The sequence below is a fragment of the Salmo salar genome, chromosome 13 (assembly GCF_965601325.2).
Source record: "Salmo salar chromosome 13, fSalSal1, whole genome shotgun sequence".
Lineage (NCBI taxonomy): Eukaryota > Metazoa > Chordata > Actinopteri > Salmoniformes > Salmonidae > Salmo > Salmo salar.
The window spans coordinates 27442672-27461038 of NC_138303.1; the positions used below are offsets into that span (position 1 = coordinate 27442672).

At 43.9% G+C, this 18367-nt stretch overlaps 1 pseudogene across 1 annotated transcript; it reads left to right on the top strand.

Moving 5' to 3' along the window:
• Nucleotides 1–9453: 9453 nt before the first annotated feature.
• LOC145860024 (putative ATP-dependent RNA helicase DDX23) lies at nucleotides 9454–17827 on the top strand (annotated as a pseudogene). The gene is made up of 18 exons (XR_014380002.1): nucleotides 9454–9531; nucleotides 11834–11979; nucleotides 12156–12162; nucleotides 12235–12326; nucleotides 12608–12695; nucleotides 12781–12846; nucleotides 13021–13160; nucleotides 13434–13556; nucleotides 13888–14000; nucleotides 14193–14330; nucleotides 14470–14697; nucleotides 15312–15461; nucleotides 15564–15736; nucleotides 15847–16089; nucleotides 16276–16428; nucleotides 16524–16632; nucleotides 16731–16905; nucleotides 17058–17827. The product of XR_014380002.1 is annotated as a putative ATP-dependent RNA helicase DDX23 (transcript).
• Nucleotides 17828–18367: the final 540 nt, after the last annotated feature.

Sequence of the window (18367 nt, forward strand, 5' to 3'; positions counted from 1 at the left end):
CTACAAATGTTAATGGGCAGAGTGGTGAAGATAGGATGTTTGTGGTGATTCACCAAAGATTTGCTGTCTCTGTCTGTCTGTCTGTCTGTCTGCAGTACATAGGCTTACCACAAATGCATGCACGCTTGCACACATGCACACAAGGTTGACAATAAATGCCCAGCATAAGCCAGGAGTCCTGGCAAATTAAGCAAACATCTGGCCAGACACCACAAGTTAATTTAGCCAATGAGCCATGGCAGGTTGCTCCAGGGCGTGCGTGGCTATGGTGAATTGGTAAATGGTGTTTTGGCACAGCCCAAGCCAAGCTCTTTGGCTATAGACTGCAGCCGTTTAAGGAGGCCATTTTGTTTTCACAGTTGTTTTTGCTGTACAAATGTTTGGATCCAAATACAGTATCTTTAATTTGGTGTGGAAGAAGTTCCCAAAAGTATTTATTCAAGATTCATGAGTACAAAACCAAACATCAAAGATTACAAAAAATCCTAACATAAACACATCTGTTTATTTGTAATTTTTTTCTAGCACACTTCGGAAAACCTGTCATTTGAAATACATTGGAGAAAGGCCCAGATGTCATTACCATAAATATGCAATTTATTATATTCCTCTTGTGGATGGAAGAGAAGGGCCTGGGGTGGAGTGGGGCGATGAGAGGGTAGCCGAGGTTGGGGAACTGGAGCCACAGTGTCACGTCCTGACCATAGAAAGCTTTTATTTTCTATGGTAGAGTAGGTCAGGGCGTGACAGGGGGTTTTGTCTAGTTTATTTATGTCTATGTTGGTTCTAGTTTCCTTTTTCTATGTTGGGTTTTTTGTCTAGTTTATGTATTTCTATGTGGGGTTCTAGTTTCTGTATTTCTATGTTTTTTTTGGGGGGGGGATGATCTCCAGTTAGAGGTAGCTGGTCATCGTTGTCACTAATTGGGGATCATATTTCAGTTGTTGTTTTTCCCACTAGGTTTTGGGGAGGTTATTTTGAGGTAGTGTATGTTTCACCTCTTTGTCACGGTTTGTTATTTTGTTTAGTAGTTTAATTGTATGTCTTGAGTAGTTTCACAGTTATAATAAAATGTGGAACGATACACACGTTGCGCCTTGGTCTCCTTCGTACGACAACCGTGACACTCAGAGAGGGTGATTTAGGGGGAGAGTTCATCCCCAGTGGTCTGAAATCCTCTTGGGACCCGATGGGGGTTGAACTATTAGCCCGGGAAAATGGCCAATCTGCAGTGTTGCTCTTTACCAAATAAGTACATCATCTATCAGACATTGCCTCCCACACACCGCCTCTATCAGACATGGCACAGAGACGGCAGGAGAGTGAGAAAGGGGGCAAGGAAGGGGAGTCAGAGCTATGCTGTCTGATTACTGATGAGCTGTCTGCACCCAGTGAGACACACACACACACACACACACACACACACACACACACACACACACACACACACACACACACACACACACACACACACACACACACACACACACACACACACACACACACACACACACACAAAGCCTCCCCCTGAGCGAGCGCTACTGCGGCCGCTTTGACAGTGCCATAACTCCTGTCTCCTAAATGGGTCTCTATGACACAGGCTCAGTAGAGCGAGGAGGGGGAACTGACGTTTGTGTCTGTACCCTCCGAGCATCTGTCTCACCATGTTTCCATCCTAGTGTGTATGCATGTGTGTATGTGCATGCACATAGTATGTTTATGTATGTGTCATTGGGTGTCTGCCTATTTCTCCCTGCTTTATCTATGTGTGTGTGTGTGTGTGTGTGTGTGTGTGTGTGTGTGTGTGTGTGTGTGTGTGTGTGTGTGTGTGTGTGTGTGTGTGTGTGTGTTTGTCTGCATGTGTCTGTTTGCTAATTTCTACATCTTTATGTCTGTTGATTTGTATCTACATGTTTGCATGTGTGCAGGTCTGCTGGTCTACACCAATTTAATATCCCCAGCTAGTAAGATGGAATGACACACAGAAGCGTAACAAGAAATAAAGAGGCGTGCTCACCTTCTAGGATCACATAGGACTTCATCTAAGTGAACCTCAACATGACATCCCATAGATATGTTTGATTTCTCTATCCAGAGCTATTTTGATGTAATGAGATCAGGCAGCCCTGTAGCATCAGTCTGTGCATGGCTGTGTGCTCTGGGCTGCCCAATGAAGCACATATACTTCCCCAGACAGCATACGCCAAGGCTTTTCTGTAGGCCCTGCACCCGCAGGACAGAGCCATATAAATATTAACTATATTCAACGATACTAGCATACTTAATATTATCACAATCAAACCAAATTTGAACAGCATTTATGGTAAAATGTCATCCACTGACAGTACATCACTTCTATTATTACCATGCTCTTATTATTCAATCATTATTCTCTGTCTGGTTTATCTTGTATTGCTCATCTTTAGCTATATTATGGTGATAGTAATTGGAGCAGTGGGATGAGAGTTTGCAATAGTGGTTATTAGAATGTGTGCTATGGCCTGAACTCTGCATCATCGTCTCGAACCCATGTGTTTGTACGTTCAGTCCTACGGGGTTCCTTTTATCTGTTTGCATGTGTGTGTGCATCTCTGTCCTGTGTATACCACTAAGCAGTTTATGCTGTGTACTCCGCATATCTCCCATTCCCATGTGTAGCCGACAGAGGTGAGCAGCAGCGGCCCTGTTGGCTCACACATGCCTGCACTCTGTTCATGTCTGCTGGATTGATGTCCTCCTATGTGACCCCCAGGCAAACCCTCTCTCTCTGCCCTACTACAGAGACCCCATAAGTTTACCCATCCTGCCCCCCATCACCTTGCCATCCTCCCCCTCCCCCAGTTTGGCATGCCCCGCAGGCATGTTCACAGTGAATGCACTTATTTAGCCGTTTAATTAGACAACCAAGCTTGGCATCGGGGTATAAGGGGTGGGGGTTGGAGCACTGGGCGTGTTGGGGGTGAGGGGGTTTGTATGTGGGGCAGGAGGTTGATGTTGATGTTGGAGGTTTGAGGTGTATAGATATATGGAGGTCAGGTCAAGTAACTGTGGCTCATCTTCTGATTGCAGGTTTTGTTTTGTCTAGTTTGCATCATAGTCCTCATTTTCCCTTAAACAATAGCATGGCTTATCTTTCCTGCATTCCCTTGACTCAAGACAAAGGTGTGCGTAGGTTCAAATGGATAGATCAGCAATCCACCATTTGTGTGCGTTTCAAAGTACAAAAAAAAAAATGAAAATATTGAATGATTTTGCAACCAAAATTAACACTAAATCGCCCTATACAACCAATCATTGATGTCCTCTGGTTCAAAAGCCTATAGTATTGACGTGCACCGAACTAATGCACCGAACGATCCTGCAAAATGACCAATGATCCCACAAGGCAGACCATGTACCATAACAGAGGTGAATTAAGCTTTCTGGATAAACATAAGCTAATTAGGTCAGTTAGAATTCCCAATCGCATTCGAATATTCATGGAGAGTCACCTGTGTGCTATCCAGTTCATGACAGTTCTTGTGTTGGCTACTCACTACTCTCACTGCAGCATACAATGCATACTGTAGAGCAGACAACTGCAGCTACCCTGTAGCTATTGGATGCCAACAGTGTACACTGCACAACAAATTGTCCACTCTGCTTTTTGATGATTATATGCCCTTGAAAAAGACTGAGCCCTCTGCCAAGATGTATGAACTCTGGACATTTTTCTGGGAATGAGGCATTCCTTCCTCACACAGGAGAAGCAGGAAGGAACATCCATCCAGTAAGAACACACGGTATCAGGTTGATGATATAGCTTGTGGGAGACTTTATTTCATTTTCACTCTGTACTTATTATGATTTAGTCAGGAGCAAGCAAAGAACATGACATTTTCTCTCAAATCTCTCTTTGTCAGAGAATGTATTTTGTGGCAAGAACTAGGTAGTCATAGCAACAGTAGGATTGCATGTGAACCGTCTGCTGAGGTTTTTCATACACCAAAAAATGCACAATCATGTCGTTGACCTTGATGTGTCCATACATTCTTTTGTGAAGAAATCCTTCACCTTCAGATGTCTTTTGTCACTACCTACAGAGCCTATATTCCATTACACTTAAAATTTCGATACATAGCATTTTGTAGATGTACATAGCTTTGTTTTACAACAGGGACACTGAAGCTGTGTATGAATATGGAGATACAGTATTAACCCCGTCTACACTTGTGCCTAATTTTCACCTTTTATTACTTCTCCTCTTTTGTCCACAGATGAGAAAAGACTAAACAAAATTCAGAGAGAGAAAGATTCTCATTAACCGCCTTACCCCATATTCATAACAGGATTCACCGTTCCTATGCAACCTAGTGAACAACCTTTGTATAATTCACCCTTTGTATTTGTCAGTTTCACCCCTGGTTAGCATCAACTTTGATCTGCCTCCATGCTGATATAGTTTCCCCACCATAGCTGCTCCACACCTCTCTCTCAACCTCCCCTGGAGCCAAAGGCAGGCCCAGAATAAGAATCAGCTCCTCTCTCATCTCAGTGCCTGGCGAGGCTGTCTCCAAACTCCGTGTTTACCCTTGCACAGACTATAGTACATTTTGAGAGGCCTGATATGAAGAGTGTTACAGTACAGTCACATTGATACTCTGACATACCCTGCAAAAGCCATACATTTCCTGTCCCCTATACTAACTTTGTAGTAGCATTCTGTATTATGCCTTGCTGTTCCTGCCTGCTTGTGTGTGTGTCCTATGTGGGAGTGGCTGTGGGATTGTGGCTCCAAATGGCAGATACAACAAATCATCCTTCAATCAGTTCATCCAGATAAAATGACACTCAATCACAGAGAGAGCCATTCTCTTTATAAAATCGGCTGACTACTGTGCAGAGACGGAAGGCAGAGGGTGGGGGTGGGGGTGGGGGGAATGGGGCATGTGGCTTTTAGTGAGATAGGGAGAGGTGGGCCGATGATTCTAGTGGCGGCTGCAAGGGACTGTACAGTGAGGGTAAAGGGGGAACAATAACTCCAAGGACAAATGGGGGAGAGGTGAGGGGCAGCCAAGCATGAATTGGTTCTGAGAGAAACCCCTGCCATTCACTGACTGGAACCAGATTTACAGGCTCTACATTAACAGAGGGCTGATTAAATCTCACTTGGCGAAATAGAGCTGGGCTGTCTCTATTTCCCTCACCCTCCATCTGTCTCTACCACCTACCTGTTTCCTGATATTGCACATGAATGGGGAGCTAGAAGCCCTTTCAATATTAGGCGATACACAGTTAGGTGGAGATTTCCTTTTCTTTCATTGTTACCAAAGGCATAGAGAAATATAGAAGGGGAATGCCACAAATTAATTCCAACCAACGTAGGCCTAATTAATTGATATTCTATTGATAGAATGTTTCCGTTCTATTCTCCGGGGCATTGTAATAAGATTACTCAAAGGGAGTGTTCCTCTCTCAAAGGAAGGGAAGCACAGATTATCAAACCATTGAACACATATCACATCCATTACCTAAAAATAATGCAATCTTCCAGTTAGTTGTCTGAGTGAAGGGCTGTGTTTACATACCAATTTGCTGAAAATTGCTCAAGACTCCATGTACTGTTTGTTCCATTTAGATGGCGGACCAGGGATTAACAAAACAAACTAGGGGCCAAACAGGCTGTATCTCATAATATAAGGATTATTCTCTTGGGGATCTTCAATTAATACATGTGTAAAACTCTTTATATCTGGCCTACTGTATCCATAGGCTATATGAGGTTGTTTACATGGGCCACTACATCATTTACTTGACTGTATATATCAGAGCAACAGACTAGAGCAGTTTCTGATGTCTGGTTGAAAACACATTTAAGCAAGTTTGCCACCTTGTGTTTCAAAAGTGCATAACAGCTCAATGAATTACCACGCAGGCCATGGTCAAATCAAATCAAAGTTTATTTGTCACGTGCGCCAAATACAATAGGTGTAGACCTTACAGTGAAATTCTTACGTATCTTGTACCAGTGTTTCTGGGGAGATGTAATGAAAATGGTTTTAACACAATGCTGAAACCACTGACCTGGCAGTGTAGTGCCGGAGGAAAAACCTCTCCCTCAACGTCAGCAAGACCAAGGAGCTGATCATGGACTACAGGAAACAGGGTGGCGTGCACTATGTTAGCACAGCTGAAAACTGTTGTTCTGATTAAGGAAGCAATCAAACTGGCCTTCTTGAGACTAGTTGAGAATCTGGAGCGTCAGCATTTGTGGGTTCGATTATAGGCTCATAATGGCCAGAAACAAATAACTTTCTTCTGAAACTCGTCAGTCTATTCTTGTTCTGAGAAATGAAGGCTATTCCATGCGAGAAATTGCCAAGAAACTGAAGATCTCGTACAACGCTGTGTACTATTCCCTTCACAGAACAGCGCAAACTGGCTCTAACCAGAATAGAAAGAGGAGTGGGAGGCCCCGGTGCACAACTGAGCAAGAGGACAAGTACATTAGAGTGTCTAGTTTGAGAAACAGATGCCTCCTCAACTGGCAGCTTAATTAAATAGTACCTGCAAAACATCAGTCTCAACGTCAACAGTGAAGAGGCGACTCTGGCCTTCTAGGCAGAGTTGCAAAGAAAAAGCCATATCTCAGACTGGGCAATAAAAATCAAATATTAAGATGGGCAAAAGAACACAGACACTGGACAGAGGAGCTCTGCCTAGAAGGTCAGCATCCCGGAGTTGCCTCTTCACTGTTGAAGTTGAGACTGGTGTTTTGTGGGTACTATTTAATGAAGTTGAGGACTTGTGAGGCATCTGTTTCTCAAACTAGACACTAGTGTACTTGTCCTCTTGCTCAGTTGTGCACCGGGCCTTCCACTCCTCTTTCTATTCTGGTTAGAGACAGTTTGCGCTGTTCTGCGAAGGGAGTAGTACACAGCGTTGTATGAGATCTTCAGTTTCTTGGAAATTTCTCGCATGGAATAGCCTTCATTTCTCAGAACAAGAATAGACTGACGAGTTTTAGAACAAAGTAATCTTTTTCTGGCCATTTTGAGCCTATAATCGAACCCACAAATGCTGATGCTCCAGATACTCAACTAGTCTAAAGAAGGCCAGTTTTTTACTGCTTCTTTAATTAGAACAACAGTTTTCAGCTGTGCTAACATAATTGCAAAAGGATTTTCTAATGATCAATTAGCTTTTTAAAATTATTCATTTTATTTCACCTTTATTTAACCAGGTAGGCTAGTTGAGAACAAGTTCTCATTTGCAACTGCGACCTGGCCAAGATAAAGCATAGCAGTTCGACACATACAACAACACAGAGTTACACATGGAATAAACAAACATACAGTCAATAATACAGAAAAAAAGGAAAACAAAAAGTCTATATACAGTGTGTGCAAATGAGGTAAGATAAGGGAGTTAAGGCAATAAATAGGCCATGGTGGCGAAGTAATTACAATATAGCAATTAAACACTGGAATGATAGATGTGCAGAAGATGAATGTGCAGGTAGAGATACTGGGGTGCAAAGGAGCAAGATAAATAAATAAATACAGTATGGGGATGAGGTAGTTGGATGGGCTGTTTACAGATTGGCTATGTACAGGTGCAGTGATCTGTGAGCTGCTCTGACAGCTGGTGCTTAAAGCTAGTGAGGGAGATATGAGTCTCCAGCTTCAGTGATTTTTGCAGTTCGTTCCAGTCATTGGCAGCAGAGAACTGGAAGGAAAGGCGGCCAAAGGAGGAATTGGCTTTGGGGGTGACCAGTGAGATATACCTGCTAGAGTGGGTGCTACGAGTGGGTGCTCCTATGGTGACCAGTGAGCTGAGATAAGGCGGGGCTTTACCTAGCAGAGACTTATACATGACCTGGAGCCAGTGGGTTTGGCGATGAGAGTGAAGCGAGGGCCAGCCAACGAGAGCGTACAGGTCGCAGTGGTGGGTAGAATATGGGGCTTTGGTGACAAAACGGATGGCACTGTGATAGACTGCATCCAATTTGTTGAGTAGAGTGTTGGAGGCTATTTTATAAATGACATCGCCGAAGATCTCGATTCTTAGCATGGTCAGTTTTACGAGGGTATGTTTGGCAGCATGAGTGAAGGATGCTTTGTTGCGAAATTTAATTTTGTATTTGAGATGCTTAATGTGAGTCTGGAAGGAGAGTTTACAGTCTAACCTGACACCTAGGTATTTGTAGTTGTCCACCTAGGTATTTGTAGTTGTCCATATTCTAAGTCAGAACCGTCCAGAGTAGTGATGCTGGACGGGTGGGCAGGTGCGGGCAGTGATCGGTTGAAGAGCATGCATTTGGTTTTACTTGCATTTAAAAGCAGTTGGAGGCAACGGAAGGAGAGTTGTAGGGCATTGAAGCTCGTCTGGAGGTTAGTTAACACAGTGTCCAACGAAGGGCCAGAAGTATACAGAATGGTGTCGTCTGCGTAGAGGTGGATCAGAGAATCACCAGCAACAAGAGCGACACCATTGATGTATACAGAGAAGCGAGTCGGCCCGAGAATTGAACCCTGTGGCACCCCCATTGAGACTGCCAGAGGTCCGGACAACAGGGCCTCCGATTTGACACACTGAACTCTATCAGAGAAGTAGTTGGTAAACCAGGCGAGGCAATCATTTGAGAAACCAAGGCTGATGAATCTGTCGATAAGAATGTGATGATTGACAGAGTCGAAAGCCTTGGCCAGGTCGATGAATACGGCTGCACAGTAATGTCTCTTATCGATGGCGGTTATGATATCATTTAGGACCTTGAGCGTGGCTGAGGTGCATCCATGACCAGCTCTGAAACCAGATTGCATAGCGGAGAAGATACGGTGAGATTCGAAATGGTCGGTGATCTGTTTGTTAACTTTGCAAAATGATGAACTTGGATTAGCTAAGCCAACGTGTCATTGGAAAACAGGAGTGATGGTTGCTGATAATGGGCCTCTGTACGCCTATGTAGATATTCCATTAAAAATCAGCCGTTTCCAGCTACAATAGTCATTTACAACATTAACAATGTCTACACTGTATTTCTGATCAATTTGATGTTATTTTAATGGACACATTTTTTTTTTTTAAACAAGGACATTTCTAAGTGACTCCAAACTTTGAACGGTATTGTATCTAACTCCATCACTTCAGTATCCTTTCCCATGTAAATATGGTATTAGAACTGACTTTTTAAATATTTCCTGTAAATAGTATGCTTACCTACTTACTTTATTGTGTATTTATTAATCTTATTTCTCATGTTTTTTTTCTAGTAATATTGTTATTGATTATTGCATTGTTGCAAGAAAGGCATTTCACTGTACTTGTACTTGTGCATGCGACATTGAAATTTGAAACTACTGTATGAGGTATGGATTAAACTCCACTGTTCAACGACCCTGGTTATTTTATACCTGTGCGCTAAACTCAGAAACTACAATTCCCAAAATCTGAATCCGCTGTTAATTTCCTGTGGCGTCGTGCAAGAAGGCGGCTTGGTACTGTTAAAGGGAAGATAGTTGGGAGGCATTTAGTTTTCAAGTGGCAAAGGTTCGTAATTAAAGTTTTATACATGTATTTTACCTCTGTGTGCTGTAAAAACCTAAAGGTGCAGTATTTATAAATAATGTTTGGACTTGAATCCACGAAACGTAGTCTGTCAGGTAGTCATTGTAAACAAGCTTGCTTGCTAGGTAGCTAACGTTAGTTAATTAGCGAGTTAATCTTGCAATAATAATCATATCATTCTTGCTAATTACTTGACATTTAGGTAGTTCACTAGCCAACCATGTAAGCCAGGGGACAACAACTAATTCAAGAGAGCTTGCTAACTAGCTACCGTTAGTTATACTGAACAAACATATAAACGCAACATTTAAAGTGTTGGTTTAATGAGCTGTAATAAAATGTAAACAAATGTTCCATCTGCACAATAAACGTATTTCTCTCATTTTGTGCACAAATTAGTTTAAATCCCTGTTTGTGAGCATTTCTCCTTTGTCAAGATAATCCATCCACTTTACAAGTTTGGCATATCAAGAAGCTGATTAAACATGATCATTACACAGGTGCACCTTGTGCGGGGACAATAAAAGGCCACTCTAAAATGTGCCATTTTGTTAGACAAAATGCCACAGATGTCTTAAGTTTTGAGGGAGCATGCAATTGGCATGCAGAGTGCAGGAAAGTCCACCAGCTGTTGCCAGAATTTTGTTAATTTCTCTACCATAAGCCGCCTCCCACGTCATTTTAGAGAATTTGCCAGTACGTCCAACCGCCCTCACAACCGCGGACCATGTGAATAGCATTTTGTAGGCGAGTGGTTTTCTGATGTCGACGTTGTGAACAGAGCACCCCATGGTGGGGTTATGGTATGGGCAGGCATAAGTTACGGACAACAAACACAATTCTATTTTATTGTTGGCAATTTAAATGGACAGGGATACCATGACGAGATCCTGAGGCCCATTGTCGTGCCATTCATCCGCCGCCATCACTTCATATTTCAGCATGATAATGCATGGCCCATGTTGCAAGGCTCTGTACACAATTCCTGGAAGCTGAAAATGTCCCAGTTCTTCCATGACCTGCATACTCACCAGACATGTCACCCATTGAGCATATTTGGGATGCTCTGGATCGATGTGTACGACAGCATGTTCCAGTTCCCGCCAATATCCAGCAACTTTGCACTGCCATTGAAAAGAAGTGGGACAACATTCCACAGGCCACAATTAACAGCCTTATCAACTCTATGTGAAGGAGATGTGTCGCGATGCATGAGGCAAATGGGGGGTCACACCAGATACTGACGGTATTCTGATCCACACCCCTACCTTTTTCTTAAGGTATCTGTGATCAACCGATGCATATCTGTATTCCCAGTCATGAGAAATCCATAGATTAATTAATTAATTTCAATTGATTGATTTCCTTATATAAACTGTAACTCAGTAAAAATGTTGATTGTTGCATGTTGCTTTTACATTTTTGTTCAGTATAGTTATGGAGAGCCCAATATTGGACAAAAGGAGCCTCGCTAAAATGACTTTAGTCTAAGGACCTTAGCCTTCTGTTTGAAGGGTGAATTAGCTCTGGAAACCAAAAAATGCCATCTAAACGTGAACCGATTCTCAATTGTGCTACGGTTCTAGAAACATAAATCCATCTACTTTCATATCACAAAAACATTTTCACAAATGCAAAATACACACTTACTGTGTCCATTGTTTTAAAACCGTTGCAGCCGACTATTTTTCAGTCACAACGTGTTTGTGGCGTCTCTTCCGTTTACACACAGGTGTTCGGAGACGCATATAGCTAATTAACACAGGTAGTCCACATGGTCAGTTTTCCCTAAACAAGCGCTGCAATATGTAAATATGGCCGTGTGTGAACCCTAACCCTATAAAGCTGTGTATCAATTTAACCTTTTGTTTTTTTGGAAATAATTTCTAGCCGATATGAAAGATAAGGTCCCTTATGCTTCCAAACCCATATCACAAGCGATGCATGCTATTGTTCAGACCAAGCATCACGGCTTTAACATAACTCCCTACAGAAGACTCCTTTGTCCAATGACTCGTATGTGTACCGTAATGGAACTGAGAGTCATGATCAAGTGCTAGTTGTGGAGTGTGATTTATTCCATCACTAAACACTTAACTAGAATTATCATTGTATTTGATGATTAGCTAGTTGATAGGATGATGGTAACACCATTAGGTGTTGAACATGAAATCGATTAAAGGAAGACAATAAGAAGTTTATGGGGGTTGGTGACCTAATACACTGAGACAATGGCAACATGGACTTGAGGACCTACAACTCAGAACTCCTTCTGTTCTCACAGATGGCTGGTGAATCAACCGACAAGAACCATGCAGCAGAGACCTCAGGAGTCAAGGATAAGGAGCGGAAATGCAAAGGCTCCCCATCCAAGGACCGGAAACCACGCCAACGCTCTCGTGAACGCAACCGATCCAAATCGGCAGAAAGGTTTGAATGATGCATTGCTGGTAGTGGGTGCATGCGAACAAGTAGCCAGAATCATTTCGACCTTTTGGTTGAAGTGAGTAGATATTCACTACGATATGGCTTGGAAAAACTGTCAACTATTCTGTCTAGCGAACAAGATCTGGTATCTGACTCTATCTTCCCACTGTATGTGAAAGGTGTCCAGTGGGTTTCTAAAAATGTGTATCACAAGTTGGTAATATTTCTATGTATCTGACCTTTCCTTCCCCTCCAGAGGACAAGGAGCGCGACCGGGACAAGGACAGAGAGGGGGGTCGCAAGGACAAGAACATTCACCGCAGAGACAAAGACCACAGTAAGAAATCCAGGTGTGTAGGCTTGAGTCAGACTGCTGTTTTAGTCACAGGGTGACTATTGGGTGCAGGCCTGAGCAGATTACAAGATCATTGTGTCCTATTGATATGGTTCCACCCAGAGACGTTAACTTCTGTAGGCATTATAAAGATCTGATATTCTCAGCAGAATGTGTGTGGAACATCTGGAACGCGCCCGCTTTGTGTCTTTAAAACATCCCTCACGTAATATGCAGAGCCATTATCAGAGATTTTTTCTTTACCTTTTCAACTTGAGTGGTTGCTTCTCCTTACAGAAGCGTCTCCCCCAAGTCCAAGGACAGGATAAAGAGGGAGAAGGATTTGAAAAAAGAGGAAGATGATGAGAAAAAGAAGAAAGGAAAGGTTAGACAAGGGAATAGTCTCTCCAAAGCCCAGCTAGCTACCACTTAGTTATGTATCTTGAGTTGTGATGGTGACTCTCTCTTAGGTACAGCCACTCTCTCTAGAAGAGCTTCTAGCCAAGAAGAAAGCGGAGGAGGAGGCCGAGGCGAAGGTGAGACCATAAGAGTACCCATTTAGTAGTCTCTGTGTTTGGTGTTGCAGTGAGGAGCAAGATGGGAGTGTAACAATCAAGAATCTTAAGGTATGTTTCTCCACACAAAATGGGTTTGTAGTTTAAAATCTCTTTCCCTTTATTTCTCTCCCCCTCTTTCTTTTTTTCTCTCAGCCCAAGTTCCTGTCCAAGGCAGAGCGTGAGGCGGAGGCTCTGAAAAGGAGGCAGCAGCAGACTGAGGAGAGGAAGAACACTATCGATGAGGACAGGAAAAAAGAGGAGGATGTTCCAGGACATCGGGAGGAAGATGATGGGTGAGTAGGAGGAGCTTGGGGTTAGTCAGGAGGAAGGTGAGTGGGAGTTGGTAAGTCAGGTTGCAACATTCTGAAAGTTGCTGACAGAAATGTCTTCTAAAGAGCTTAAATGATTCCCTATTCTACATGACAGAGAAGCATGTCTATTCTACATCATGTATTTCTATCTGAACGTTCAGTAATGTTGCACTCCACTGAACACAGCATAGGTCTCTGGTATCACTCTGTTAGACACTTATTGTGAGCCCAGAGGTTTGTCTGTCCGTTTCCCAGAGAACCCCCAGGAAAGGGACAGACGAGAGCGGATGGAGTGAGAACAACGGGGACCAAGCGGACAACGGAAGACAGAAGATCAGAGAGGAGAAGAATAAGGGCAAGGAGCTCCAGGCCATCAAGGTTAGTCTGGAGATTGAGGTTCTACCTTGGGCCGGCTTCAGGAACACAGGCTAAGCCCATTTCTTGGTTGTATTCATTTGTGCACACTAGAAAAACATTTTGCAACAAAATTTTAAAACAAAGTTTCTTATTGAACAACGTAATTTAGTCCCACCCTGTTTGTCTTTTTTCATGTGTTGGGTGCCTAGTGAATACGACCCTGGACTAAAAAGCATGCTCAGTGGGGATTCTCTGATTTAGTTAAATCACAAGCTTTGATATGATTGGTTGAACTAAGTGTATGAGCAGGTGTACTGTGCCTTCTCACATCTGTCTGTCTCTGTCCAACCAGGAGCGTTACCTGGGCGGGACTAAGAAGCGCCGGCGGACACGTGACCTGAACGACAGAAAGTTTGTCTTTGAGTGGGACGCCTCTGAAGACACTTCTACCGACTACAACCCCATGTGATTCTGCATATAAACGCTGGGACGATAAAGTCACAGTTTCACAAACATGGTGTTGTAGATATCATTTTTTGGTTACGTCCATGGTGGGGTAACACCTGGTTACAACCTTCAATCACTTTGCTCCTTAAATAGACATTTTGCTTTCAACTACTCTCTTCTCTCTCCCCAACTTCTCTGCCTCTGTCTCAGTTATAAGGAGAAGCACCAGGTCCAGCTGTATGGGCGCGGCTTCATAGCTGGTATAGACCTGAAGCAGCAGAAGAGAGATCAGTCACATTTCTACGTGGACATGATGGAGACGAGACGCACACTGAAGGAGCAGGAGGAGTGAGTCACACACACAATAACACACCTGACAAACTACCATGCTCTCTAACACTTCAAATCTATGTCTTTAATTTACAGAAACAGCTAAAAACGGTTCATTGTCGCCCTCTAATCTCTGCCCTCCCCTCCTGCTTCTCAGGGTGCTGCTGAAGAAGGTGCGTAAGAAGGAGGCCAAGCAGCGGTGGGATGACAGACACTGGTCCCAGAAGAAGCTGGAGGAGATGGCGGACAGGGACTGGTGTATCTTCAGGGAGGATTACAGTATCACCACAAAGGGTGGCAAGATCCCCCCCACCCCATCAGGAACTGGAAGGAGTACAACCTGCCCCCACACATTGTGGAGGTCATTGACAACTGTGGCTACAAGGTCAGCTGTGAAGACTTCAGATACAGACACACACGTGCCCAGTACCCAGCCCTGAACTAGTTAGTGCCGCTAGCCGGCTACCACCCGGTTACTCAACCCTGCACCTTAGACTGCTGCCCTATGTACGTAGACATGGAACACTGGTCACTTTAATAATGTTTACATAGTGTTTTACCCATTTCATACATATATACTGTTTTCTAGTCAAGTCCATCCTATTCAACTATTGCTGTAGATATATATATACTATTCGATCCACTTATTCTACAGCTATAGTACATATTCTATCCATGTACTGCAATGTCTCTACATCCCATCATATACATATATATTTATATTCCGGACTCTGACATTGCTCGTCCTAATATTTCTATATTAATTCCATTATTTTACTTTTTAGATTTGTGTGTATTGTTGTGTATTGTTAGATATTACTGCACTGTTGGAGCTAGGAACACAAGCATTTTGCTACACCCGCAATAACATCTGCTAAATATGTGTATGTGACCAATAAAACTTGATTTGATGTGTGCACACATGCCACCTTTGGGTCTTCCCCTGATCAGCACTGAAGCCATTACTTGCTGTATTAAAATGTTTCCCTTGTTACCCAGGATCCAACGCCTATCCAGAGGCAAGCTATACCCATTGGTTACAGAACCGTGACATCATCGGCATGGCTGTGACTGGTAGCGGTAAAACAGCTGCTTTCCTCATCCCCCTATTGGTCTGGATCACTACCCTGCCCAAGGATGAAAGGTGAGGCCACCTCCCCAGCCAGAGGGTTATCCCTCACTACTCTGTCAAGAGTTGCATGTCCTTCTATCGAACCACATCTTCTCAACTCATCTTTCCCCTGTTAATGTAGGACTCGGACCAGGGTCCGTATGCAGTGATCCTGGCCCCCACCCGTGAGCTGGCCCAGCAGATCGAGGAGGAGACCCTTAAGTTTGGTAAACCTCTGGGGATCCGCACCGTGGCCGTCATTGGAGGTATCTCCTGGGAGGACCAGGGCTTCCGCCTCCGGATGGGCTGCGAGGTCAGACACTAGAAAACGCGCGCGCACACACACACACGCAATAATAATGCCAATATGAAGACGCATGCATGTGAAGTCTGAGTAAACGTATTTTTGTGTGTGTGTTTCAGATAGTGATAGCCACCCCGGGTCGTCTGATAGACGTGTTGGAGAACAGATACCTGGTCCTGGGCCGCTGTACCTACGTGGTACTGGACGAGGCTGACCGCATGATAGACATGGGCTTCGAGCCTGACGTCCAGAAGATCCTGGAGTACATCCCTGTGACCAATCAGAAACCAGACACGGACGAGGCAGAGGACCCAGAGAAAATGAAGATGAACTTGGAGATGGGAAAACACAAGTACAGACAGGTAACAGATTGTTACACACATTCAGCTACAGTAGGTGATGTATGTATGACAGAAGCCTAAACAGAAACTCACACACTGTAGAAAATGTCAGCTTAAGAAGATAATTCTCGTTCCCCTGCCCTTCCTCCTATCCCTCTCTCTTGCTCGCTCTCCCTTCCTTCCTCCATCCGTCTCTCTCTTTTTCAGACAGTCATGTTCACAGCTACCATGCCTGCAGCGGTAGAGCGATTACCTGCGTAATTACCTGCGTCGTCCAGCTGTGGTGTACATTGGCTCAGCTGGAAAACCCCACGAGAGAGTGGAACAAAAGGTCCTGCTCATGGGAGAGGGAGAGAAGAGGTAACACACACACACACACACACACACACACACACACACTGCTATCCCTGAAGCTGTAGCTAATGCTGAGTCTCCCTTGTTTTCTCGTCTTCCAGGAAGAGGCTCCTGGAAGTGTTGGCGCGCGGATTCGAGCCGCACATCATCATCTTCGTCAACCAGAAGAAGGGTGTTGACGTGCTTGCCAAGTCTCTGGAGAAGATGGGGGTGAGACCTCCGGCGTTATTATTCTGGGATATGTTTACCAGTCTGACCTGGGTCAAATACGTCTCTCTACTTTCTCTCTCTCACCTGGTCTCTCTCAGTACAATGCTTGCACGTTGCACAGTGGCAAGGGCCAGGAGCAGAGAGAGTTTGCCCTGTCCAACCTGAAGGCTGGAGCCAAGGACATCCTGGTGGCCACCGACGAGGCTGGGAGAGGTATCGACATCCACGATGTCTCCATGGTGCTCAACTACGACATGGCCAAGAACATCGAGGGTAAGACCACCTCCAGAACCTTTGCTCCTGGGGTCACTCACCTGTCAGGTTTTTGTTACATCATAGCAACTTTGCACAGGCTGCCATTGCACGTCCCTCCATATTTGTAGACATTCTTTTTACATATTGTGACATTGCCCCCTCCCCTCCAGACTACATCCATCGTATTGGTCGTACGGGTCGTGCTGGGAAGAGCGGTGTGGCCCTGACCTTCCTCACTAAGGAGGACTCATCGGTGTTCTACGACCTGAAGCAGGCCTTCCTGGAGAGCCCAGTGTCCACCTGTTCCCCTGAGCTGTCCAACCACCCCGACGCCCAGCACAAGCCTGGGACCATCCTCACCAAGAAGAGACCATCTTTGCCTAAAGTGCCAGATCAAGTTATATGTATACACCTCGCTTGGAACTGCCACCCTGTACACACACTGGGTTTTCAGTCTTTTTGTCTCTCTTTTGCCGGCTCAACATGTACTGTATTCCCCTCCTTCCCTCGGTTTCTTCTATACTGTTCTCATCCTCTTTCTTTTGCTTTTCTGCATCCCTCTTGCCACCATCTCCAGTCCTCGACCCTTCTCATAACTCCATAGTTCTGCTTTCTCTTCTGTAGTCCGGCTGCTGTATGAAATGTTAGGCTGACGTTAGGGCATGGGGATCATATAGCTGTCTGCTTTAACTACAGGAGAATAGAGGGGTTCTGATGTCTGTCTGGGGAGGGAAGGTATGGATCATCATGTGAGCTCCAAGTCTACACATATTTCAAAGAGCCACTATAACCAAACAAAAACTGGCCCTAAACACCAACAGAGAAAAGTGGTAGTGTGATGTCGTTGTGTATAGAATTATTTTTTAATTCATTTGAGTTAACCATGTTAAGCCAGTAAAGAATAATGGGTAAAGAGATACATTAAATACCTGGTAGATGTGATGTGTTCTTTCTTCAGCTGGGTATGATGAGTATATTGGAATGTGATGTTTGCTACATTGACATATATATGAAGTGAATAAAACCAACTTCGACACCCTAAAAACAAACATAGTTCATAACCCAACAAAGGTTCTGAAATCAACCTCATGGACAAGATTGGTGTCCTAACAACGATAACGTTCCAGAAAGCACAACAGCAGTATGTAAAAGTACATAAAATGTCATGTTTATTTCACTTAGTCGTATCTTACTAAGCATTTTTAAAAGGAATTCTTAAATGGAACGCATTCTACAGAGCATCAGGCAGGAAATGTCTTTTACATTTTTTGTTTTGTTCTCAGAAATTGAGGAAAGGAGCGTTTTGGTTCACGCTAGCACACTGTGATAGATAATACATGGTTATATTTAGTGCAGTTATTGCATTACAAAGCAACCATCAACAAATACATTTGTGCAATTTTTTCGACTTACACACAGTGGAAGTCCAAATAGGCTAAGGCGTTTTAAGTCTTTCAATCTTAGGCTTTGTATTGCATAC